Source organism: Halichondria panicea, chromosome 7 (genome assembly GCF_963675165.1).
Source record: "Halichondria panicea chromosome 7, odHalPani1.1, whole genome shotgun sequence".
In the NCBI taxonomy this organism is placed as follows: Eukaryota; Metazoa; Porifera; class Demospongiae; order Suberitida; family Halichondriidae; genus Halichondria; species Halichondria panicea.
In genome coordinates, this window is record NC_087383.1 from 5,320,422 (window position 1) to 5,346,016 (window position 25,595).

A 25,595-nucleotide genomic window follows, 5' to 3' on the forward strand; every position below is an offset into this window, starting at 1 on the left:
GCTGAGAACTAGTTTTACTATGCTGCAATCGAGCTAGCTAGCTGGCACAGATATAAAAAATACTTTGATTTACCTTGTGCGGTCAAAGGTTACGCGTGGGCGTTTTTGTGGGCAGTTCTAAAAATAGCTCAATACGAAGTCGGATGATTCTTCTGAGAATGGGGCGAGTAACATTATTGCACTACACAAAATGCAGGAAGCAAAGTACCTGCTATAAAACGCTTCCTGCTGCACACGGGCTCTCAAACAATGATGTAATACACCTTAAAAGGAAGTTCAATGTAAGTTTTGGAGTTATGGTCAGTTATGAGTCAGTTAAATACATAAATACAAGATAATTATAGTGAGCTAGCTAACTAAGGTAAACCGTAAACTCTGTCTCACTACCTCACTACCTTTCTTCTCTTTATAGGAGGCTGTTGCGCAATGTTTGTCGGGGATATGTGTATGAAATGTTCTTTCATTATACAGTGAAGCTACCTTTTTGTACTCTGTTCGCCAAACGCAACAACCCATTTCCTGATCCACGGAACAGTGTGTTTTTCCAAAATGTGGAGTTTTGGAAAAACGGGAATTTGAGCTCTGTAGAAGGTTGTGATGTTAAACGAACGCAGTATGTTCAGTTTTATGTTAAATTTACCCAATGTGTTGATTTCTTCTGTTGTGACTGAAGATTTGTCATACACCTTATGACATTTCGCAAATAGTTCAAATGTTTGCAGCTGAAATTACAGGTGGAGAGTAGTCGCACAGCTCTCTTGTGAGGCTAGAAAGTTTAATGGTATTGCCTTATTATTAAAGAACTTACTTGGAGAACATGGTTATAATATGCCTGCTTTTCAACATTGAACGAGCTCAGCGCCACTTGCAATGTCTTTACAAAAGGGCGTTTTAACCCTTTAGCAATGCTTTCCTCTGCCTCTTTGAAATTCTTTACCTGTGTATACATTATTAGCGGCATTATGTACTCATGTATTTATTGGTCATTGTCTTACTCTTATCGTCTACATATTCTGCCATACGAGCAATGTTTATAAAGGAAAAACTCCTCGACAGTACAGCAAATTTGAGGGAGCTTGACATTGGCCCTTGACATTGCCCTCGACATCGAGACGATATATCCAACCCACACCAACCCCACACCAGTAAAAATGTCATCAAGAGAGCAATAACAAAGAATAGTGACTGTCAGAGAAGACAATGCAATCCACCATTGGCACCGTCCAAACTAGGCCTAGAAGGCCACCACTACTCGCCACCACTACTCTCTGTTCCATCAACGACATAGGTATACAAACAGAAAAAGTAAAAACTACGGAAGTTCCTTTGCCCCCTATGTAACCAGCTTCCAATTGCCAATTGAGTTAAGTTGTGGCAAATACGCATGTGCTAGGAATGGTATAAAAATGTCAAATTCATTTACCTGCCCTTGCTGTCACGAAGACCACCTCAGTGACTATCTTGACAATATCAAAGCAACACCAAACATTGTTCTAGTTGCTATTGGCAACTTAAGTGTCGCTTGCACTGTGTGTGACAAAATTGTTAAACACCAAGAAAGTTTGTGCCAGACACACTACGCTCTCTCCTCTGATATTGATTGAACAAATCACCAGACACACCTCTCACTTCAGTTCAGTGGAGCAGAAAGTTCAATCGTATGACAAGTTCTTCTGATTCTGCAGGAGGACAAGTAAGTAAACAAGTGATGTGTCTAATTAAATACTCATGTATTGCAGCCGCACACTTTAGTCCGCGTAAGTACTCCACGAGTGCCTAGCGGAAATGCAAGTGCTTCTACTCTAAGGCGGAGAAGTAAGGAACTTGGGGTGCACAGGTGCACAGGAAACACACAAGTGGTGCGCACTCAACACAGCAACTTGATAAAACTTACTGGCATGCTGTTCAAGGATGGGTCTGTTGTCAAGGTGACATTGGGTCAGCTTAGCCGTGAAGGCACACCTCCAGCTCACTTGGTCCAAAGTTAGAGCGCTAAGACTAGAGCGCTAAGACGGTAAACATTTTAAAACATTTTAAAACATGCAATACACATACGTACTTTAGGTGGGTGAGGGGGAAAGAGGTAAAGCTGAATACACACCATTCTCATTCGGACCATAGAGATCCACAACAATTGAACCTATGGGCCAAGATAGAGGAGTTGCTCAACGAAAATGACAACGAGAGTGCAGGGTCGAGAGTGCAGGGTAATAATAAAATTTATGTTTTTAATAAATTTACCTATTCACTGTATCGTCTGCCAAGATGGAATACCTAACGACGAGATCTGGGTAAAAATTGGCGGAGATAAGGGTGGTGGCTCATTCAAAATGAATTTTCAAATTTGTAATGTTGCACACCCTAACTCCGTCAACAATACCTGTGTATTCTGCACCAATCTCACGACCTGAGCACACAAACTTGGAGGTATACCTAGCTTATGTATTGTGCACTTACCTGCAGAGGAAAGACGGTGAAGGTTTTCATGAGTGGGGACTATGAGTTTTTATACGGAGCCTCTGGTAATAATAAAGCAGTAAATAAAGCAGTAAAATGAAATTATCATGCAGGCAAACATTGGTGCCTAACGACTAAAGATCAGCTCAAATGTCCACCTACTACACTACAACTGAGGACCACTCAAGGCATTTGCGAGGGGCCAATAATGCCATCAGGGAACCTCTTTTCAAAAATGTACCGGTACGTACGGAATGTGAATAAATAATTGTCATGCACAGGCTTGCCCACCTGGACTTCATATCAGCCTAGGGATATTTTATCGTCTCTTCTCCCTCTTCTTACTGGAACGCGAGTGTCATGACCTAGACATGATGGTTAGGAACGAGGACAGTTCTCTTGAAGGTGGAGCAAGTTACGCTCATCACATTGAGCTTCTGGATGAATGAATCATGACATACTGCTATGTACATTGTTTAGTGATTTAGTGAAAGACAAGAACTAACTCACCGAGAGGAGGTTCGGAGGTTCTTGAAATCATGGTAGCATTTTCAGATCCGGAGTCGAACGATTTACCCTGCAGGGTTTCTGTAGTGCTGAGTGCATGGTGTTCTCCGCTCATGTCAGCTTGTACAAAAATTACCTTTGTACAAAAATTACCTAAAGTTTAATATGCTATGTCTATTGAATAAAAAGTGTGACAGTCCTATGTTACTACATCTACTTTAGTTGTTGAACAAACTGGTAAAATTCTGTGTTGATAGGAGATCGCTTTGATAACCACTAATTTACAACATGGCTAACTACAAGCAACCACCTGCATGCACATGGTGTGCTTTATTTTTAGACTGCGCACTGGTCATTAATGCGCACTGGTCATTAACTTCTTATGTAATGTTTAATAATCATTTCCATGACAAAAATAGTGATATAAGAATGATGTAGAGCACAAAAATCTAAAAAACGAACAGTAAGTTCAGAGGAAAAAATGGTACATAAACCACACCCACTTTTCATAATGAGTCCTTGATTCGAATATTAAACTAAGTGACCAGCTTGAAACAGCTGTTGCTTTATGAAGAACAGATACACTTTTTGTGAAAGCTTACCATTGGAGCGACGGGAGCGACGGGAGACTTTATCTTTTTATTTCTTCGAAGCTCGTCTTCCAAGCTTTATGAGTATACGGAAGTGCCCGGAAATCAATAATTGAACTTCAATTATTCATGACGTTTGAGCGTCATCTGCTCAAGAGGGCGTTCTTCGTAGCGTACAATTATTTTATCTGCCACAACTTGGAGTATGAAGACAATAAAGACAGACATATTTTCAGTAATACAAGAAAAGACTGCCAGTTCTCGTGGAATCTTGTAAAGTTCTTTGAGATGCACTTTGCCTGTACCAGTTTGGTACCAGTTTCACGCACAAATATCAATTATTCCTTCTTGTCCAAAGTCAAAACCTGAAATTCTTTCTTTCATTCAATTCACACATTTCAAAATATTTTAAAGGTTCCAGTAGTTCAATATCACTTTATTGCTTGCTTGCTTATTATTAAAATGCAAAGACAATCCATTGTTTCAATCGAACAAGGCAGAGAACTGCTGGAACCTTTAAGAATCTTGCGTTTGACTTTGGCGCATGCCAAGCTGGTCAAACATACGATGACTGTGACTGTTTGGACCCCATGGATTGGGGTCCAGGCATCAGACCGTTTCTAAACAATCAATTTATAGTACTGTTTTTGCATATTACTAATTAAATAGATAACGGGATACACATGATGACATACACATGATGACATAACTAGAGCACTGAAGTGCAAAACCCAACCATGTAGAGGCCGAGGAGTCAAAAGTCAAGCTGGCTGGCAAAGCATAGGAACTCAATAAAGATGGAGTGTGTAATAAAGAATCAACAGTCACACTTGTCTTTCACATCACTCACGTTCACTTTTGGACAAATACTGTCGTCGAAGTCTATCCCAGCAATGTCTTCTGCCGTATTTGTACGATCTCAAGCTCATCTCCTCTTTTCGCATGCGCAGTAAACGCTCTTCTTTTTCTACCTTTTTTGAGAGACATCTGAACTCACAATCCTGGTCGCCATCTGCAACAAGAATCAGTAACAAACAAGAATCAGTAACAGTAGAATCAAACAGCACACAAACAGCAACAGCAACCGATCAAAGCAACCAGTATCTGCAAAAACAGCATCGGCGATATGCGCACGATTTCCCTCTTTTATTCTATCACAAATTGGCCCTTCCCACTATTTTCCAGCAGTATAAATACAATAGGTCCTTGATTCGAACAGCTCGATCCCAGGTCGCTTTTGTAAACATGGTACTAGTTGTGTGCGCATGCTTTTTTTAATAATTATTTGTGATCGGACAAAATATTTATAATACATGTACACAGAGATGCGCCGTTGTGCTGTAGCAGTGACTCAGTAAAATTTGCTTGAGAAAACATAGCAGATCATACTCCAGTCCTGTGAGCCCTCACCTCAAACGGTCCAGTCTTGTCGACATTAGAACCGTTAAAAGGGTGGTTCCTAAAAGGTAAAGGTCAATCGTACATATTTACACACATGAACACACATGTCATACATGTACCTGGTACCTGCCACCTGACGGTTGATTGGCAGTCAGTAGAGGGGTCGAACTTTATCCAGCTGGTTGATACCATTTTGTCTGCAACAGCTCCAAAAAATGCCACCCAAAACGACTGAGGAAGAGTGCAAAGGCCAACCACGAGGAACTCTCATAACTGGGAGGGTGTTGGGGGAAGCCATTGTTGGGGGAAGCCATTATCAGCTAGTCAATGTTGGCTTCGAATATAATGTTGGCTTCGAATATAGATCTAGTGTGAAGGCCGCTCCTAATGTACTCAATCTAGCAATTGTTTCCGAACTCAAGAGGCCAAAGAGGCCAAGAAACTGAAGGATTCATGCCAAACACGCTGAGTCCAGAATTGCACATGGCAGCTTTTTCATTTCCAGCTGTTCTTGACCAACAATCAAGCTACAATCGAGAACAGAGTGATTTCGAATTCGATTCACTGAAGCAGCAAAAATTGGGAAACAGCTCCATGGTGAGCAGACGACACCGATGCTCAAGCGTGTAGTACAAACTGAGATATCCGTCACGAAGTATCACCGAGATGAGGCAGTTGACAGTTGAGATTTTCAAAGGTGATCTGCCCCATGCTGTAATGTTCAATATTGAATACGAGAGCACATTTGGCTCCAATCAACATCATACAGGTGTGTGTCAACCTTGAAAAGCATAGTAATATAAAAGCATAGTAATATAAACTGTTGAATAAAGAACACAGTCTGTAAACATGCATGCAAACATGCATGCTAGTAGACTGGAGGAAGCTGTTCAATTGGTTAGGTGACAGTCCACACATTGGATGAAAGTTCCATGCATCCTTGAATGCTGCCAGTGATCTATTTATGCGGGGAATAAAATTGTAATGGAGACAGAATATATGAGCTTCATTGTGGCTCCCACAATTTTCCATGTGGCTAAATAGACGGTAGAAGAATAAGATGGTGCACTGTGAGAATACGTGCCTCCAATGCGTTGGTTATGAACGCTCCTGCCAACTGCCGGCCCCTGAGTAGATGTTCCTGCCAACTGCCGGCCCCTGAGTAGATGTTCCAACATTATCCGCTCACATTCTCACCACCTCTCACCACCTCTCACTCTACTTGGTAGTCCACACTCGCGCACACCTTGAATGAAACATTCCTCAACAGTTACTGCTCTGTTGTTAATGACACGTCCACCAATACATCCATGTATCACCAAAAACTTCATTTCATCCTCATTACTAGTCATTACATAACTCCAAGTGAAATGTCTCTTATTAAACATACCTAACATACCTAATTAGCTTGGATCTAGGTGCAGCATTAATGGTACGCAACCGTCTCATAATTGAACCTTCATAATTGAACCTTCAGGATCGTTGTACATCTCTGAACTCCGAAACCCACAGGCAAGAAGATGATGCCCTCTCATTTGTCGGTTACCGCTTGGATTTCAGAAACCAATGCTCTAAGTCTGTCAGAGTACAATATGACTCTCTATCAGTTCGAATGGAAACTCTGTGACATTTGACTCTGTGACATTTGGGGAACAGTGAAGTGATTTTCAACAACAAATTGGAGTTGCTGCAAATGCTGGTCGTCCAACTCTGCCAGACAGGGTAACAGGGCAGGAGAGTGGTGTGTGTAATGTTACACTTTGCAGCACTTGAAGGGCATTTAAACAGCAGCTGCCTCTTCATCTTCACTCAATGTACCTATACTGCCTACACACCAACTCTAAAGTCAGAAACTTGCATTTCAGAAATCACTCTGTCATGAACTCAATACTCAACTTTGGAAAGAGAGCAAAATCATGTGTCATGTGACCAAATCATGTGACCATCTAGATGAAAATGATTGGGAGGAGGAGTTGGACAAAATGGCACCTCATAAAAACGCACCTCTAAAAGTAAGGGTGGGTGAGATTCAGAGCAAACCTGGCAGTCATGGCTCTGTGGTGCAAGCTGGCCAGTCGAACACTAGCAAAGTGGTAACCTTACTAAAAACAAGAGCGGGCTCGTTCAAGGTCAACTCACCTCACACATAAGAAAGTGGGGTCCTGTGGGGTCCTGTGACCCACTGCCACTAACTGAGCCGGACTCCCTAAAGCATCGTAAGCGGCTGTCTGAAATGGCAGTTGCGATTGGACTGAATCAATGTGTAGAATGTTGTAAGAGACTGGAACCTTGTGTGTGTGTGTTGATCGTTTTGTATTTGTTAGGTATATGTATTTACCTCCTTATGTTTGATTGTGCCTTATGTTTGATTGTGAGAGACCTTGTGTAGAACTAAAACTGCTGTATTTTGTATTGGTTGTGTGGTTGTTGATTCAAGCTACCTGGTATAGCTAGTCTTACCTATAAAGAAGGATCCGCTCGGTGACATTTGGTGGCAGCGTCGGAATTATTGTCTGTGGTCAAATAGACTAACCCGGTCGATGACTAGTAGGACTCGAAGTGGAACAAATTTCAAGGGAACTAACGAAACTACAGCTACCGAGATGGCATAGAGGCAGAACTCCGAGCTGAGAGAAGGGACGAGGAAGAGACGACCAGAAGAGACGAGGCGATGAGAGCCGTGGTCTAGTGGAAGGAGCACGTGGCGAGGGCGGCAGTGCCCCCTACTCACGATCCAAAAGTGGACAGTAACCTTTGAGAGACTCATGACAGCCCATGAAGTGCCTGAGAATCGATGGCTAGCCCCTCAGTTGTCAGGGAGGGCTCAGCAAGCCTACGCAGCTCTGAATAGTGAGGCAGCTTCTGGCTACACAAAGGTGAAAGAAGCCATATTGCGTCGATACGATGTTAACGAAGAGACGTATCGACAGCGATTCCGTACGGCCTCGATGAACGACATGCGTGTGAGACTGACGAAGAAGTGGACTGTGATACCGTCGAGAAATTGCAGGACCCTTCCAGCAGATGTGGGTGCAGGAGCACAAACCAAACACTGGCTGCGCAGTTGGCAGATGACTACTTGCAGGAAGTCACACCCACTCGCAGGGTCTGAAGAGACAGATTGTGTGTGTGCAAAATGCAAGGAGGAGGGAGTCACGTGAACCCGGACGGAAACGACGGTATCAAGATCGAGAGAACCAGAAGGCCTGTAATGTCATTATTCAGCAAACTGTCCAAGTAAAACTAACCTGCTGTGCTTGGAAAGACGGAGCAAGGTGACTCTGAACTGATTGAAAGTGAAGGGAGCCCTAAACCGGGAGTCTTCCAGGAAGAAAGAATTGAAGGGCGAATTGAAGGGCGAACAGTGTCCGATGTGTGGTTGGACACTGGCTGCACGAGGACGATGGTCTCAGACAGGATCTAAAAGGCGACTCTATTGCCATCTGCTGGACACAGTAGTATACCCACTAGCCCGAGTGGAAGTTGGCCAAATTCATGAGTCGAGGCATGGGTACAGATATGCCAGCTCTGCCGAGGCTGGTGACAAACAAGTTAGTTGATGCCCTGGCCGAGAAAGCCTCGGACGAGAAGGGGTGCCCAAAGACCCAAGAGTACACTCGGAGCGAGGAGTACCGACGAAAGGACGGGACGTCGAATTGTGGTTTCGTCAGAAAGAAGGGTCGACGCTGGTTTCCCTGATAGCCTGGTCGAGAGTAAATTCTGCGTCAAACTACTTTTCCTAGTCTAGTTTTACGCGGGGGAGGACCTTGTGTGGGTATATTATGTATTTACCTTATGTTTGATTTTGGTGACCGAGTTGGTGACCGAGTTGAGTTTTTATGATTATGAGTTTGACCTCGTGTAGAACTTAACTCTGTATGGCTGTATTTTGTGTGTGGTTGTTGATTTTCCTTGTAATAAACCACCTGGTATAGCTAGTCCTACCTATAAAGAAGGATGTTAACAGCATTATAAACGTGCACAGACTTTGAGATTATTAATTTAATTTACCTTATGAATAAAATTAGTGGTTTTCACGAAGTACAAAGAGGAGCAATTAGCCACTGACTAGGGTGACGCAGGCGCCATGGGGCAAGCGAGATGAGCTACTCTCTTTAAAAAAAAAACAGCACCATTTTTTTAAAACCCTCAGTAAAAAAAACATAGCACAATTTTTAACTTTTTTAAAATCCTCTGTAACAGGACAAAGGCAATTGGCAATTGTCGTTAACTTTGGTAGTAGTTCATTTTCCCAAAAGTCAGAGTCATACTGAATTCTTTCCACAGGTTTTTGGTAAATACTACACACTTTCTCTCCCTTGAACTTGACAATAATAAGCATGGGTTCGTTTTAGTTCCACAGTAGACTGTGGGTGTACTTTGCAACAGAAATCAGTTTCTTGTGACGCACATTTCATCTCGACTACTCCGAATACATACGAATCAGGTGAAGCTCCAAGGAAAGGATGTTGTTCGCACATGACAAATCCAGCTTTAGAGGTGATGATATCATTATGTCCACACTTCGCTTGGTGTTCATAGTATTTCTCGAGTGCTACTGGCTCATATGTGTTTCCCCATTCCTACTTAACCCTAACCCTAAAAAATGTAACCATTCAGAACCCAAATTTGAAGGAACGGAACTGTGCTTCTGGTATGTGACACCTGACACCAGGCCGTTTCAACAAAGTTTAAAAAACTTGGAAAAAAATTTACGCGGACATTTTCGAATCACCCCTTTTATTGTTGAATCAGATAAAGCGTTCTTTCAGCGATACCAAAATCGCGTTTTTATATGTTCGAGGGGCAATCGACGTTCAAAATTCAAAATTCAATGAAAAATTGTATTAAGTTTTGCATCTCCCGTGTACTCGGAAGCCACGCCCATCTACTGCGCAGCCTCGTGATTGCGCAGAAGAAGAAGAATGATGAAAGCTTAAAGAGAGAGAGCTAGCTAGCCAAGTTCCTTATCCGTCCTGTTTGGCACCTGAAGAGCGGCTTCCAAGAAAAGATCAACGCACAAGACAGTAATGGTGAGCGAGGCATGGTACGATTGGATAACCCTTTGTTAGTACACTTGCTTGTTTAATACTTCTAGGCTTGTTAGTTCGATCTAGTTCGTGATTCTTAGCTAGGTGTGATGTGTCTTCCTTAGCTTTGAATAGACGAGAGCGATTCTGACTCGGAGCCTCCAGTAGATTGGCTACTGTAAAGCCTAAAAGCTTAAAAGTCACTCTGTAAGATTAGTTGCTTAAAGCTTTACTTGATTATTGATACAAATTAATCGTAGAGTGTACATGTAGGTGGTACATTCTCTGTAGTTAAAGTTAATGGCAGCTCTTTAGAAGAGCTAGTAATAGATAAGAGTGAGTAATAGATAAGAGTGAGTAATAGATAAGAGTGATAAGAGGTTGAATAAAAAAAAAAGGGTGGTTCTTAATTGGAATGATGGTTCACTTAGAGCACGTCCTAACGTTATGTCCTGGCTGCTTGCACTGAGCACAAATTCGTTGCTTGCGTGTTCTCTTGGTATGAGATGGTGGTCGCTCTGGAGTGCCCTGGCGACTGGTTGGCTTCGGTACCGGGCAGGTGACGTCCCTGTCTGCCACAGGGCAGAATTCACGAATCTTATCGTGCAGGTACCACTGCCGCTGTGCTGACAGGCCTGCTGGGGTTATCACTTCTGGTAGTTCATTCCGGTCGTCGAATGTGGCTCCTTGCTTCAGCAATTCGTGACACGTCTCAGCAGTGACATCAGCTCTTTCCTTGGAGTACACCGCACCTTGTAGGTATGAATATAGCATTTTCATAATAGTTGTAGTTGTAATTATGTATACTCCTTAACGTACATTCCCATGATTACGTTGTAATCTACTGTTATACATCACTGTAGGGTTAAAAGCTTTAACTACTTTTCAACTGCTATCAAACTGCTATCAGATTGAATTTTGTTCACTGTTGTTTATGACTGTATTGTACCTGGTTGGGAGGAGGGAAAGCGAAAGTGATGCCCCTTCTTGATGTGTGAAAGCTTTTTAAACTTATGGGCAAAGAAGGTGACCCAGTCTCGATTTCACTTCCATCCTCGTCAGTAACAAGCTGTGCCTCGTTGCAAATCCCCGATTTCTGAACTTGGGCAACTCTTGTAAATAACCCAAAGCCAAAGCACCAGTCAGGTGCAAATTTGGTGTGACCCACTACCAGGAAGGACAGTGTGATGTTTGTGTGCCGTTTGTGTGCCTTCCCGTGATGGCCCTCCACAACAGGTACCAGATCATGTAGTTGTTTTTATTCTGACCCGTGCAGTTGTCTGCGTGGAAGTACACATCAGTTTCGCCTGTGAAAAATGTTAGTATACAGTTTATTTAACAGGGAATGTTTATGTCTTACCCAGCCCATGGTTCTCAAAGAAGTAGTGCAAAGTAGTGCAACTGGCTGATCACCGTATTGGAGCCCTTCCCACAGTCTCCTGCCTCGTCACCAAGGAAGTTAACCTGGCGTGGGAAGGCCTCACAATGAACGCCAAAGATCCGGGGAAGTGAGAAAGAAAACGGGGCCAGGCTGCAGTGGGTCACTCGGGTAATGCACCTGAAAGAAAAGTTTACAGGTGAAAGGTGAGAGCCTTAGTATTTTGTAGACTAACAAGACTTTAGTAAACTAGTGGCCTACATTTAATAATACATACCTGCTGAGCATAGTCAAAGGAATAGTGAGCTACTGAGTTTGGTTCTGCTCTTGAGTGTAGAGGTGGAATGGTGAATTTACTGTTCACTGTGTAGTATGGTCTTATTGTGTCTTTACACTGTCATGGGCTTCATGATGGTAAACAAGTCCTGCCATCTTCGACAAAACGTGCGGTAAGAAGCAACGCGATCGCCTGTGAGTGTCAGTGCTTCTTTATATTCCTCCATGTCTGTACAACTATAGCCGGGAACTCTGCCAGGAAGAAGCATCCCATGTACTTCTGAATAGTTATGGAGGTAAGTCTGTAGAATGAAAAGTGTTGTATGACAGCAGTGTTAGAAATTCCATCGGTCATTGACCAGGCACAAATTACATTTAAAATTTTTTCCAACACTAAGCTTAAACGTACCACTTGGTTCTCGTTGTCTTCCTGTGCTCTTGGAGTGAGCCCATTTTCACTATACGCATTTTTTTCTTTCTGGGTAATACCTGTTAAATTATTTGTATTGAAATAGTATGCATTATCCTTACTTAGTCCATGTAGAAACCGAAATACACTGGCACACACTGGTCGTCCTTGTACGACACACTGCTCTGAGTTGGTTTATGTTTATGACTGGGTCCACAGGTGTCCTTGTTCTTCATGGCGGCATGAAGTTCCCCGAGAATTGCCATGTCTAGCTCGCTTTTTGAGAGCTCGAAGCAATCCATCCGAGATTCTGTGACCTGTTGCAGTGTGAGGTGATCTACTACACGTACACCCGTCAATCATGAATTGTGCGATGTCCTCAGTCTCTTTCAAAGTTTCAACTGAGTCTGGGTATTCAATGTAAGTTGTTAATGATAATTCTACATGATTGTTGTCTTTCACGCCAAAGCACTTACTGTGACCGTGCCGTCCTGTGGTGGGGGGTTCTGAAGGCTCCGAGTCAGAATCGCTCTCACCTATTCAAAGCAAGTTTTTAATGATAATTTTACATGTTTGTTGTTTTTCAGTCCAAAGTACTTACTGTCACCTGTTAAACCTGTCAATGGGTTCTCAGACTGTCGTTGCCGCCCTGTGGTTGGGGGCAGAATCGCTCTCACCTTGTTGCCTGTCAAAGGCTCCGGGTCAGAATCGCCCTCACCTTTTACAGGCCGAAGCACTTACCGGGAACTGTCAGTTCGTTGTCGTTGTCGTAGGGAGTTGATGGGAGTTGATGGGAGTTGATGGTGACATAGGGCCTGAATCCTCGTCTACTAAAAATAAGTTGAGTAAAGATTATACCATAACCTGGGTCGTTACAGGGGGTTGATGGTAACACAGGACTCGAATCGCTCTCACCAAGTTAATTAATAGTGTAATTCGTTGTCCTTTAATGTCCTTTAACGTCCTTTAAAGGGAGGGTGAATCAACTTTTTTATTTTTGCATAAATGTGACAGGCTCTGGGAAAAAGGCCATATTGGATATTGGAGCAGGCTACAATTGTTGAGATTTAAATACCAGATGATAGAGCAAAGAATTGCCTATGCACTGATATGCTTAGTTTTCACATACCTCTTTTCATGCCTGAGTTATGCGCGTTGGAAACTCAAAGTTCTGAAATAGCAGTATTGAGAAACGCCCACTTAAAGATTGCTAAATTGGGAAAAGTAAGGTAATGGCGGCTGCTTAGACAAAGCGCTTCGGTGGAACGCGTTGGATTCAGAGCATCAGATTTTACAGAGAGGTGACTATAGACAACTATAAGCTAAGAAAAATTATTATGAGATTATACACTGTAGTCTATAAATCTGACCATTGCTCAATACCAATATCTGCTCCAACCAGAGCCTGTCACAAATGTGTTCTATTTGAGACCCAGATGCATGCTATAAAGATTGAAATATTTTAATTCATTATTGATGAAGGTTTAGTAAGGCATCCTGTCTAACATACTTCCTGTTGTGGTTGAATGTGGGCGTGACTACTGTCATAGAAGGAACAGTTATTGTAGCAACTATGAGTTCAAGCAGTGATGACAGTGGTATAGTTCTAGCCGGAGTGGTATCGCCACTGCACCGGAAGTACTGCATTTATCTGCAATTGACAGAAAAAAAATTTACGGGAAATTTACTAATTTTAGTATACTAAGTCATAATACTATGCTCTGTATCTTATGCACACACTGACCTATTAACATGAATTTCACCATCATAGTTGCTGCTCATGCATGTAATAACCACAAGAAAATTGCACGCAGATAGATAATTTAGTTCTCTGTAAATTGCAAAAGTGTGGTCTGAAGCCAAGATTGACTTGGGGCCATTTCAATTGGGGCCATTTCCAGCTTCCTCAAGGTAACCCACACTTATTACTACTAAAAGAAACAGTATGAAATTTCCAATTATTTAAGCAAATTTCCAGTCATGTATGTTGTATATTTTCCGAGATATCGATGTACAAAGATGACATAAAAATACTATGTACACACAATTGTAAACACACACAAGAATGAGCAATGAAGCCATACATCACACATCAAATTTGTCACAGTATACAGAATCATCAGCAGTGTATATGGCCAGACTCAATGCGTTCTACGAAGGTTCTTGTGGACCCTGTCGTCTCTGTATGGAAACAGTAAAGAAATATACACACGTCCAAAAGTTGAGTGAGAATGAATATTCATTACTGTTAAAAGTGGAAAGTGTGTCTATAGACAAAAGTGCTTGTATTTGTTACAGTTGCTCAAAGCAAATAAAACGTAGCATAAGTAATAATCCCAACTTTCAACCGAGATGGAAACCAAAAATTGTCACAAGGAGACGTTGAAATGTAGTATACATATTTGCAACGAAAAACTTTGTAAAACCACAAAACTTGCCTCAGTTGAAGAGATTGAGGAAGTGCTGCAACAAAAAGTAGCATGTTTTACAGTTGAGGATGACCAGGTGGATCACTACAACACATTGTACACTCACTACCTTGCATCCTCCTCATAGACTACCATGCGAGTCCTGTAAAATTAAACCACATAAAGGACAACACTTTAACAGACACTGTACGTCACCAGATGTAGTGAACGCCTACTTGAGGGAAGTCATCAATTACCCCTCTGACTTATCTAGAGAAAGCATACTTTGCCTTTCATGTTATATGCATTTCAGCATAATAACAAGAGGGAAGGGACACACAAATACATGTACTCAAGTGGTTTGAACCGAGAAGCAGAATGCGAGACTCGCAAAGAGATTGACACAGTGTTACTTCATTTGCAGTCTAAAGCAAATAAAATTATCCCAAACAAAGAAATGTCAGAGAAGGACATTTTTGAGCTTGTCATGCATAAATTGGGAATCTGACTGGGAGAATGCATAAAATGTGGTGAAGCTATGGTTTTACCAGAGCTGTACAGGGAATATATACGTACTGTGAAATCTACTTCATCCCAAACAGGTGCCAAATTTATCGAGGAAAATATCCCTAGCAGTCGCTGGTTTCTTTCAAACCTACAAGTATAATTATTATAAGGGTATGCTTGAGGTACATTGCCGTCATCGACGGTATGGGACAATTTTGTTTCACAAAAACTGTGACCTTGTTAGTGCATTATCAATAGCACTAGGTAAGCGACAAAGTCCAAAAATAAAACAGGAACAAGATGAGATCAGGAACAAGATGAGATACATGACACTGCACGTGATTCAGAATCAACATCTATTGATAATTCAGTGGTTCCTGTTGCAAAGTACCTTAACGGTATCCTTCATGAAAGAGCAAAGACAGTATGTATGGAATATAATGGTATACCTGAAAAAGTCAGCAATTTCAAATTGTGTGAACTTATTGATAAAACAAACCCCATCTTACTACAATTTTTACGAGAATTAACACAGTCAGCCCGACAGAGCAAACGTAAACTGTTTGAAGACCTCTCGCCTGAAGTGGATACTAAAACTATCCGTTTGGTATTTGCTCTAAGTGTACTACAATTCTGCACCAACAACATGCACTTGCAGTGCTCCACTACATGTTGCTCTCACAGAATCTATACTATGTCATGGTGGAACTCAAGAGTTAATTCGTATTCTAAACAGATTAGGTGCAGCAGCTTCCCTTGACACAGTCAATCGCTTAGCCACAAACGTCGTTACAAAACGGATAGCAGAAGGTGTATCAGCAGACCTCAAGCCTGGAATGTATGCTACAGCAACAGTAGACAATATCGACATTATACAACCATTTGCATTTGTGTCCTGTTTAGATGCATCCCGAAGTTGGCATGGGACATCTGTTCAATGTATTCAACCCCTACCAGAAACAGAGTATCTATCACAAGACCTTGTGCCCTCATCTCATGCTTCACAATTAACCACCCGAACTCACATTCAAACAACATCCCCAGTAAACACTCCAATACCACATGAGAAACATAAGCGAAGACGTCGTACACTGACAGAGTTTTCACCACATACCTCAATAACAGTTGCTCCCAAAAAGAATTCAACAGTACTCCAAGACAAGGAGGTTTTTCAGTCAATACACACAGCTGAATATGTGCGTTTGCAAACAGATTCTGAACTGTCAATAGCACAATTTAGACCAACAGCAGTTGAAGAAGCTTCACTTAAAGTTTTGCAGGAGGATTTGTTTAAATGCATTACACTACGGAGCTTTTCCCCTCCCCAAATATTTCCTAGCTTAGTGTCACTACTAAACTGTGTCAAAAGACAAACCTATGACAAAGAAGTTTCCAACATTGAGGTAGTGAGTGAAAAGGCTGACAGTAAACCCACACTGGTAGGTGTCATTGCACGTTTACACAAGCTATTCCTAATTGACCACGGACAGAAGCATGTGTTCCTAGTTATGCCTCGAGGCGTAGCCGCACGAGGGATACGGTAAAGCTGACTGTGTGTGTGTGTGTGTGTCTGTGTGTCTGTGTGTCTGTTCCAGCTGTAACTGCTCAACGGTTGCAATGCGACGAAAACTAACAGCTTCTATAGGCTTCTAGCCACGTTCTCTTGGATTTTGATTCGTGGATTTGCAAACTAAAGCTTCTTTCTCGAGTTATGGCTAGTTTGACTCACATTGAAGGCTGTTGCAGTCTCTTCAGAATCTTTCATAGCATCATCTGTCCGCACAAACTTTCTATTCAACATATGAGTTAGCCTTGCACTAAAGCGCTAGCTTTTTGTTAGCTACAATACTCAGAAAATATCTGTTAAAACAGCTACTAGCTAGCAGTAGCCATTTGTGAAATTGATCTCTTTGGACACACCCTTTAATTATTCCTGTGTGTGTAATGCGCATGCGCGCTCATTCCCCACGTGTGAGAAAATAATAATATCCAAGATCCAGATCCTCCTGGCAGAATCATCTTTGTCTTGAAGGCCTGGTAAGCCACAAAACACTACCATATAACAATATAGATAACAATATGCATGTACACAGGTCTTTTCTTCTTAGATATTATATACACTGAACTACAGATCTTGGAAGAATCAATTTTCTTCTTTCTTGAGGTCCTAGTAAGCCACATAATACAACAATAGATGCATGTAAATAAGTCTTTTCTTCTCAGTGACTTTATATAGATAAGCTAACTTTAATATTAAATTCATTATAGAAACTAATATAACACTCTAATACTTTTCAGCGAAAGCAAAAACATGGCGAGAGGCATTAGCACAGCGCCAGCTTGAACACTAGTTGGAGATGCAAAAACATACGTTATTTTAAAGGAAATAATTATGCTATGAATATGCAGGCCAGCAGTGGCTAACGCCTTATCCCGGTGATTGGCACATTTTGTTAAACTATCAAAAAGCTCTCATGAAACCCTATGCTGATGCTGGCCTGGCTAGTTTAGGCAAAGTTTCTGGACACAAGGGGGAAACATTGACTTCTCTAATCCATGCAACAAATTTCAGAAGAACACATGAGTTTCTACTACAAGCGTATGAAGCTATATACAGGTACTTTTTGTCACTGTATACAACTGAGCTTTGCGAAAATGACATGAGTGATACAGACTATACACATGAGATTACGACAATGATTACTCAATTAGCTACTCAATTCTCACACACGTCAGGTATTGCAGACCTAGAAGTGTTTAGGGACACGGCTACAAAACTTCTAAATAGCACCGCAATGAAATTGCTGAAGTATAAAACATTCATGGAAAGACTATCCACAAAGCATGACACTGTTAAATTCTGGTATCAGTTCATCACCGTCGATTGTTTTGCTTATTTGGCCCTTTTTATAGCTCAAAAATATAGGAATTGGGAGCTAAGAGTTGGAAGCATAAAACTTTTATCAGCAGTTTTCACTGCATTCGATCACCCAACATATCAAGAAGTAATCCCACAGCATTTACAGGACTTATTGAGACTGCCAGATTCTGTATTACAGTATCTGAGATCGGGTGCTTTTAGTGCCCGTTTAAGTCCATCAGAATGGCATAGCGTTGCTTTAGACGAATGCCATGAGATGAAAATCAATAAAGACGCAAAACTGGCAGTTATACGACCAACTCCACAAAAAATGGAATTTCTGTCTAACTATCTCTCATATAGGGCAGTTTGTGTTAGAAATTTGCAAAAAGAGTTATTCCCAGAGCAGGAGAAACCAACCGATGCTCATGGTCACATAACAACAAGTAGAGACAAGAAAGGTGAAACAAATGTTGATCACATGATTGACACCATTACTAAGAATGGTATGGCCATCCACGAAGATTTATGGAATTTTTTGGAATGTAAGCAAGCCAGTCTGGAACAATCTTATGACCTTCTAAACTTCAGGAATATTGGTCAGGAAGCATACGAATCATTTGTATCTACTAAGTACCTTCACATGCCAAGTACATCAGTTATAAAACGCAAGAAACGACTGAGTACTTTTACTATAACAGCAACACAAAAAAAGAAAGTAAAGCTGATTGACCAAGAACGTAAAATTAGTCAACGTTATCTGAAAAGGCAACTTGCTTGGATAGCGGAACAAGGGATTGACAATATTGACATTGATAGTTTATTTGGCCCCATTTCACAAGTCCCAAGAGCACTTGTAGACGGTAAAGGTTTCCCACAAAAAGCATATAAGGCTAGTACAACCGGATTTTATGAGAAAAGGTATGCCAAATTACCAGTTATTCTAAACAGCTTCCCTCCCCTGTGGGTACCACATTCAGTGATCCTAGAGGGAATGTTCATGATTCAGACAACACCACTACCTACAGTGAGCAACATGAATGATTACGTAATACTTTTAATCAATCAGTTTGTAAAACCTCACATTAAGGCAGGTGTACAGGAGGTCCACGTACAGGAGGTCCACGTAGTGTTTGACACACCCGGTTCAATGAAAGAGACACCAAAAGAACTAGAACAAAAGCGAAGAGACGAGAGTGTACAAACTACAAAAGTTGATCATATATGTGGCCATATTGACAATAATACAACTGTGCCTACAAACTGGAGATCATTTCTCACATGCAGAAGATGTAAAAAAGACCTAACAGAATATTTAGCAACAGAAATTTTAAATGTTGTGCCTAGTATTCTCTCAGCAGAGCAAGCAGTATTTTGTAACATTGGCGTTGATGCATACACTACATCAAACTCGAAAGAAATACTTCCTTGCCCTTCATTGTGGACAGACGCAGATGAGGGGGATTTAAGAGTATGGTTACACTGTGTACATTCAGCCGGCACAAACAAATTGGTATTTTCAAGAGATACAGACGTTTACCACATAGGTCTGACAGTGCTTCACCTAATCCCAACTAACCACATAATTGTACAGCTCAGTAAAAGTTACAAAAACGGTGGAAAATTTATTAATCTTAAGGCATTCGCTGAGGCCCTTTCGAAAGACCCTGACCTAAGTGGCATTACTGATTTACACAGACCTCAAGTTATCCAATCTATTTATGTTAGTACTGGCTGTGACTACATCTCATTTTTTTCTGGCGTGGGAAAAATTACTTTTCTGACAACTTTTTTCCAGTATGCATCATTTATAACAGGCGGACAACCCATTGGAAGCATGGGAATTCTTGAGACCTCCTCAGCACTATTGTCATTCTTACGTCTAGTGGGTTGTGCATATTTTAAGAAACACACATCGGCATTCGAACACCCTACCTACACCAATTGCTCTGTACCAATCATCTGTACCAATCAATTGGTATTGTTAACCCACTTAAACACCATGAAGAATGGTTACAAGTAATCAGCTAAGGGCAGATACAGAAAGCCATAATTTACCATCTACCGAAGCTCTGGCGCTACACTGGAAGAGATGCTTATGGGTACTTCAAATGTGGAACAGTGCAACACAAAATGACATGGACCTTCCAGGTACACACATTATACCCTGATACTTATGCATGTGCTCACCTTGTTAATTCCTATTTCAGCTCTCTCTCACTACACATGGATGGAAGCGATAAAATGGAGAACTGGGGATTCAATGGGATTCTCCAGAAAACCTGACAAAGTCAAAGGAAAGAGTGGAATATGTATTATCAGGGTGCAAGTGCAAGACTGGTTGCACAAACAAATGATGCAAATGTTTCAAACAGGAAAGAAGGTGTGGGCCTGGCTGTAAGTGTGTAAACTGTATGAATACACAGAGTAATCACCTATTTGAAGAGGATGATGTACACGATCTTGTATTATCAGAGCAGTGCCATTATAATTCTGAAGATGACTATGTTGAGACAGACTGTGAGGAAGATGAAGAAACAAACGAAATCATAAACGAAGTGTTTGGACCAGACAATGATACTGAAGATGTGTTTGTATAGGTTTAATGTATGTCAGCTATGTTCCCTGGGATTATGCTTCAAAACTTATACAGTCTGTACTTAAGATACTAGACAACACATAAAACAAATTTCAGCGATGTATCAACTTTCAAAGTGCTACCAGGGCCAACCAAAGTTGATAAATGAATCTTCAAATGTTGGCCTAATACTATAGCACATTATTACTCGCAGGATAGTTGGTTTCTTGTTTTGACTTCAGTTATACATTATATAATACTCCTTTATTAGCTTACCATTACTTCTCAGTCTCATCTGTGGCCCAAACTCCTGTAGAACATCAGCAAACATGGGCAGCGAAAGCGTTCTTTGGCATTGCAAATTTATGAACTCCGCCCATTGTAATTAATTTTACAGGAAGTTGTGCAGTGGCGATACCACTGTTCAGTGTCTTCTGTTGAAATGATGTGTCAGAAGTTTCAGAACATGGAAGTAATCAAGAAACAATTGAGCCCTACAGATTTGAGAGTGGCACACCATGTACCATTAGACACAGAACCAGGAGGAGAAGAAGGAGAAGAAGATGATGACTCTGAAGGTGCATGTGCTTCATACAAAAATGCACATAAACAAGCATGTAATCTATTCAGGTGAGAATGTGTATGTTGCTGTGAAGTGGAAAGTCGTCGAGAAGAAGGAAGAAATCACACTGATATAAGTTGACATGAATGATTCACACCGGTGTGCCTCGATGTGTGGGTACTTCAAATAGCATACTCTAACTACAGATATCATTATGGTGATCCAGCACATTCATGAGTATAAAGTGTTACTGAATTATAAGCCATGTATTTTATTCGTAGGCGTTACCGGTTCATTGCTTATCGGCAACTTGTTGGTTGGTGTTGGGGATGGCTAGCTGCGCTGTAAACCAAATCAGGGAAACTTCAGGACACTTCTGCTAACTATGCTGGATTTAAATATCCACAAGTGTCATTTTACAATATAAATATAAACTGTCATACGAACATGAAAATGTTAGTGGTCAGGGGTGATGAATCTGCTTTGGTGCGGAATGGCATGATTTTTCTGGTTTTACAAAATCGCTACTTATAATAGGCTGGTAGGTATCAGATGATTTGCTTTTACCCTTAGCGCTTGTTTTTGTTTGGCTAACTTGAACACAGGCTTGCACTGATACATGGTTGTATTTAGGACTAGGTTCATCATCTGGTTCGACTTCAGCAGAAGCCAGTTGGAGAGTGTGAGGGTCCAGCAATAATTTGATTGACAATCTGTACTGGTTAAGCTTACAAAATGCAAGAATTGACAGCACCTTTACCTCATGCCGTTGCCTTTTCTCTACAACTCCTCTTCTTCTTCCGATACCACCCCCTTCTGCTCTTCTCTTATGACCAATTTCATGGTTTCAGCGCCTTCTTTTCTTCAGGCCAAGTAAGAGCTGAGTTAATTTCAAAGCTGTCATCAGTAAAATGTTCACGAGTGCATGATCAGTGGCCTTCCATACACTGAGCTCTTGTTCGTTGAACTTCACTTTTTTTTTATCCAGCATCCTTGGGAAAGCTCACTAGGAGTGTTTGAGCACCCAGCAGCTACAATCTGTTGACCATAGTGCTACAGTTGAGTGGCATTAAGTTTTGCATGTATTCCTTCTATGACATCATGTAGTAGCCGCGCCCACATTCAACCACAACAGGAAGTATGTTAGACAGGATGCTAAATCTGCCTCACTAAGTCACCCTCCCTTTAAGGCACTTACCATAACGCACATACCATAACCTGCCAGTTGGTGGAGTTGATGGAGACATTGCGCTCCAATCTTCATCTATTCAAAATAATCACTTACCATAACTTGTCTTGGGTTGTTTGATGGGGACACAGGACTCTCACCTAAATAATTTCAGAACTGCGTCCAACCACTTACCATAACCTGTCAGTGGAGACATTGGGCCGAGACTGGACTGACTGATAGTAAAGGACGCTGGTAGCAACCTGCATAATTTTAAGTGTATAATAGGTACTTGCTTGTGTTACTTGCTTGCTTGTGTTACTTGGTGCGGTGTGCGGAATAATCGGAATAATAGGCAACTACCAACCATAATCTTACTTGGTGGACATAATCGTCTCCACAGCATTATCCTTCTCCTTCCGAGTCGTAGGCAGCCGTGAGATTGCTGGGCACAACACATCAATATAAAAACTTTTCTTGAGTAACATTTGAACGGAGGTTGGAGCTGCCACCACATTCTCGTCCTTAATCTCGCAGGCAACGTAGAACCTAGTGGGCAAAGCCTGGTACTCTCAGCCGCTTTGAAACAGGGAACCCCAATGGTATCTGACTGTCATACATACTCATGTCAGCAGTTCCATGAACATACCAGAGGTGCTGTCTTGGCAAGGTATGTGTGCATGTCGATCACCATGGATTTCGGGTGGAACCTTTTAACACCGGTGCATGACACAGGTTATACACCCGGAGGTCTTCAGACACAATAATTACACCATTGATGTCGACAGTGTAATTGATTGTTCTTTTGTCTGTTCTTCATCACCCAAAACACATGACCCAAAACACATGTGTTCGGATCATCCTCAATGGAGAATTCACCACTTGAGAGCGCTGCCAGGTCACGCAATGTGATTTGATCTGTTAGGATTTAGTTTAGCATGTACGACAATCATGTATATAATCACACCGTCTTGACTGGTGCCACTCTCACTCATTGCACCACCATCACTCATCTCACTCATCGTATCACTCTCAGCGACAGAGTCTTGTTCTATTACATAGGATTGACTTATAAGGCTATGGGATTAAAGTTTATGTATATGGTCATATATGGTCACCACCCTCACCCTCACTCCTTTCGCCACTGTCATTCATCGTGTCATTCTCGAGTCTCGTTCTAATTAATACCTTCTTCCATCCGGCTCTGCTCGGATACAACTTCACACAGCAAATCAACAATCTACACAGCAAAACGTAGTGTAAATAACGGATGCAGTTTGGCACCGCATAAGCCTTGAATACGGTAGCAGAAACGGGTCGTTTAACTTACACAAACGATAAGGTTTAATCCTGTAATGGGAACAACTTAAACGGACGACTTTTACCGTGACCGTTTTACTTTCCGTTTAGTACTGTATCTCCCCGCTTCCACATGCAAACAATGCCGTTTAAGACGCCGTCTTTGCAACAACACTAGAAACAGGTGTAGCTATAATTATAGTAGCTAGATCTACGCCCACTCAAGTTTTGTTTGCATTATTTTGTATAAAGGTGATGTATAAAGGTGAAGGACTTACAGTGGAGAGCTTCACTTGAAGTAAAACTTACGGTGCCGGTATCGATGCCAACACTTGTAATGGGAAGTCAGGAACAGTCAACTGTAAGTTAAATATGTACATAATACTGTGAATTTAATATGCACCGTTCCATTCCATTTTTGACGACCCTGAAGACTTAGCAGGACTGTTAATAACACACAAAAGAAGTTGGTGGCAACCCTGAGAAAAGACAGCACAGTATAGATCTATATACACACTTGTACTGTCACAGTGAACTTACTTATCTTAATTTGTGTATAGGTGAGCCTCCTTTCCGCAAAGAGAGAATGAGTAAATCTGAAGAACAAAGAATGAAATTAATATAGCGTGTACTCCTATATGTATGATCTAAACTCTATGACAGTAATTTAACGTAAGCACGAGGGCCAATACACAAGTACACACACTATTATAAAGGCCACCTGACAGAAGATGACACATCTTTACAGGCTGCTGGCACCGGATGACACATCCATCCAAGTACGAGGGCCAATACACAAGCACACACACTATTTAAAGTAGCATAAACCCTTGTAAAGTACATGAGCTTATATAAAGACCACCTGACAGAAGATGACACAGGCTGCTGGCACCGGATGACACATCCATCCAAGCACAAGGGCCAATACACAAGCACACAAGCACACACACTATTTAAAGTAGCAACAAACCCTTGTAAGCTTACCACCTGACAGAAGATGACACATCTTTACAGGCTGCTGGCACCGGATGACACATCCATCCAAGCACGAGGGCCAATACACGAGGGCCAATACACAAGTACACACACTATTTAAAGTAGCATAAACCCTTGTAAAGTACATGAGCTTATATAAAGGCCACCTGACAGAAGATGACACATCTGCACCGGATGACACATCCATCCAAGCACGAGGGCCAATACACAAGTACACACAAGTACACACACTATTTAAAGTACCATAAACCCTTGTAAAGTACATGAGCTTATATAAAGGCCACCTGACAGAAGATGACAGAAGATGACACATCTTTACAGGCAGGGCCAATACACAAGCACACACACTATTTAAAGTAGCTCCTATATAAAGGCCACCTGACAGAAGATGACACATCTTTACAGGCTGCTGGCACCGGATGCCAAGCCAATACACACTATTTAAAGTAACAATAAACCCTTGTAATAAATGCCACGATGACACATCTTTACAGGCTGCTGGCACCAATGACACATCCACACAAGCACACACACTACACTACATGTACGTAGTACGAGTGACATAAAAACTTGGCTATTATTTTATTTACCAACACTTGTATTATTATGATCTAGGTACAGATTACCTGTCTCTTTGATGTTCAAGGTACATGTACACGGTAGCCGGCTAGCCAGCCCACGAAAAGAAACAGCTCAAGAGACTCCATCTCCGGCTCCAAATGACCGCCTAAAAGGAAACATTCTGAGCATGTGCATGTCACCTTTGACCTTTACCCATGGTGTGCTTCAAATAATAATGTTTCAGCACTTATTAAAACTATGGTAGAGCTACCCAGAATACTGTCTGTGGAGATCAGTTTTTGTGGAGGAGATAGGATAGAGAGTACAGACTCAACGCGTGGCTTCAGCTGTATTCTTCCACTGGTCGCTCTGCTGGCAAGCTTTGCAACATAAGTGTTCAGTCCTGTACAAATTCAAATTAGACATACGTACATAAACACTGTTGTCTGTACGTTGAAACTCACTAGTTGATCTCCATGGTAATTTGTGTCTGTAAACATTTTCCCCGTTGTGTCATATACCTATCTTCAATCTCAGCCCACTGTTTTTTCTCGCTTTCTGATTTCAGAAATTTTTTTCTTCTATCAAACATCTGTAAAATTATAGTT

General features: G+C 41.5%; 3 long non-coding RNA genes and 1 pseudogene across 4 annotated transcripts in view; 1 reads left to right on the plus strand and 3 right to left on the minus strand.

Moving 5' to 3' along the window:
• Positions 1-646: 646 nt before the first annotated feature.
• Positions 647-2,460, minus strand: LOC135338087 (uncharacterized). The gene is made up of 6 exons (XR_010395421.1): positions 2,381-2,460; positions 2,242-2,287; positions 2,060-2,140; positions 1,895-2,006; positions 1,424-1,679; positions 647-937 (listed from the first exon to the last, which is right to left on the minus strand). It is a non-coding gene; the product is annotated as an uncharacterized LOC135338087 (long non-coding RNA).
• Positions 2,461-10,246: 7,786 nt separating this feature from the next.
• Positions 10,247-12,314, minus strand: LOC135338983 (uncharacterized; annotated as a pseudogene).
• A 1,481-nt stretch (positions 12,315-13,795) lies between these two features.
• On the plus strand, positions 13,796-20,691 carry LOC135338694 (uncharacterized). The gene is made up of 3 exons (XR_010395733.1): positions 13,796-13,959; positions 14,156-19,974; positions 20,034-20,691. It is a non-coding gene; the product is annotated as an uncharacterized LOC135338694 (long non-coding RNA).
• LOC135338693 (uncharacterized) overlaps positions 13,904-25,595 on the minus strand; it is a 28,549-nt gene continuing 16,857 nt past the window's right edge. Inside the window, exons 3-19 of one of the 2 annotated variants that reach the window (XR_010395731.1) lie at positions 25,452-25,579; positions 25,201-25,390; positions 24,418-25,153; positions 23,971-24,292; positions 23,834-23,909; positions 23,740-23,789; positions 23,259-23,371; positions 23,099-23,182; positions 22,510-23,049; positions 21,724-22,394; positions 20,678-21,676; positions 20,259-20,341; positions 20,014-20,105; positions 18,908-18,994; positions 18,759-18,845; positions 14,487-14,619; positions 13,904-14,229 (exon numbers count right to left, since the gene is read on the minus strand). This is a non-coding gene — a long non-coding RNA (uncharacterized LOC135338693). Of the gene's footprint in view, positions 14,230-14,486; positions 14,620-18,758; positions 18,846-18,907; positions 18,995-20,013; positions 20,106-20,258; positions 20,342-20,677; positions 21,677-21,723; positions 22,395-22,509; positions 23,050-23,098; positions 23,183-23,258; positions 23,910-23,970; positions 24,293-24,417; positions 25,154-25,200; positions 25,391-25,451; positions 25,580-25,595 lie in introns of both variants that reach the window. The other variant, XR_010395732.1, reaches the window with a different exon arrangement.